This window comes from Sinocyclocheilus rhinocerous, unplaced genomic scaffold, assembly GCF_001515625.1.
Source record: "Sinocyclocheilus rhinocerous isolate Xijiao unplaced genomic scaffold, SAMN03320098_v1.1 scaffold2214, whole genome shotgun sequence".
Lineage (NCBI taxonomy): Eukaryota > Metazoa > Chordata > Actinopteri > Cypriniformes > Cyprinidae > Sinocyclocheilus > Sinocyclocheilus rhinocerous.
The window spans coordinates 487,852-489,268 of record NW_015636528.1 but is presented as its reverse complement, the minus strand read 5'-3'; the positions used below and the strand labels follow the sequence as shown (position 1 = coordinate 489,268).

The following is a 1,417-nucleotide window of genomic DNA, read 5'->3' as shown; positions in this document are numbered from 1 at the left end:
GCAGCAGCAGCAATAATCTACAACTACAGCAATAACCAACAGCAGCAGCAATTCAGCAGCAGCGTAGCAGATCTATTCCGCCAAGACCAAATACATTAACATTGTTATATCCATCACCATGCTAAAATCTTCCGAGAGTTGTCATGATTGAATTATATCTATTCACAGTGGTACGCAGAGCTCTCGATCAGTGTTGTTACTGTTCACATACTAAAACCAATATAAAATCGTGTTCGTTACTTGAAAATCTGAAATAAAATAGAAATATTCGATTAAACACAAACTTAAAAAACATATACCAAAATGTTGCATTGGCAACGAAATTAAATAAAGCAAGTGAAAATTAAGTTGACATACTAAATTTACTAAAACTAAAATTGAAATAATAATGAAGTTTTATTGCTAAAACTAAAACGGTCAGTCGGAATATTAATGAATATATAAAAAAGTGTATATATAATACTAAAATAACACTGATCTTGATATGGTTACTTTCACTCCATCCTCAGCTAATGAAAGTGATCTTCTCTATGGCTTATCTCACAAGAATTTGACCTTTACCCCAAGTAGTGTCTCTTTGATTTGGTTTCCACTTCCTGTTAATTGTGCCAACAATGCACACTATTGAGTAGTTATAAGGTAGTCGTATCCTGGTTAGAGCAGCTGCTTTCATTAGTATACAAATATTACAGATGCTCTATGCTTAGAAAGAAATAATTAATAAATTAAGTATATAAATAATGCATTTAAAATGTATAAATAAAATTTTATTAGACTTAGAATTTTAGAATTGTAAAGTTTCTAACTATGTATGCATGAAGTGTGTGTATGTATGTATATATTTAATTCAGTACCTTTTATTAAAAACCGTACTCCGAGCAACACACTTTAAAATTAAGAAAATTAAAAAATATCCATAGCTATGCAGAACTGTTAAGCACTGAATATATATTGTTGTTTGTGTTGTAAACAGTGGTCTATTCATGAACTGCTGAATGAGTTATGTCAGTTAGGTTCAGACAGAGCAGCATTTCAATAAGGTCTTTTGTTTGGAATAGAGAGAATCTCAGTCGACATTATCCTTCAGTTTGTCCCATATTAATTTAGCACAAACAGCAAAAAAGACATTATTTGTAGTGATGCATCAAATGATATTCTGTACAGCTGAACTTCTAGTTGAAGTATAACAATTTGAAAATCAGACCGTATATAATATACTTCTAATATTATATAAGTATTGAAGTTTTTCAATACTAAATTGCAAAAAACAGGGCAGAAAATATATCAAATATATAAAAGCAATTAAAATAACGTTGAACAAATGATATACAACAATATTTACGTTCTACATTTTTTCATTCCATTGTCTTCTCATCAAGGTACGATCCCCGCCACAACACCTGGTGTACTATCGAGC

The 1,417-nt window shown here is 30.6% G+C and overlaps 1 protein-coding gene across 3 annotated transcripts in view; it reads left to right on the top strand.

Moving 5' to 3' along the window:
- Positions 1-1,417, top strand: part of LOC107747800 (kelch-like protein 22) — a 13,575-nt gene that overhangs the window by 6,209 nt on the left and 5,949 nt on the right. The gene's annotated exons all lie outside the window — the stretch shown is intronic.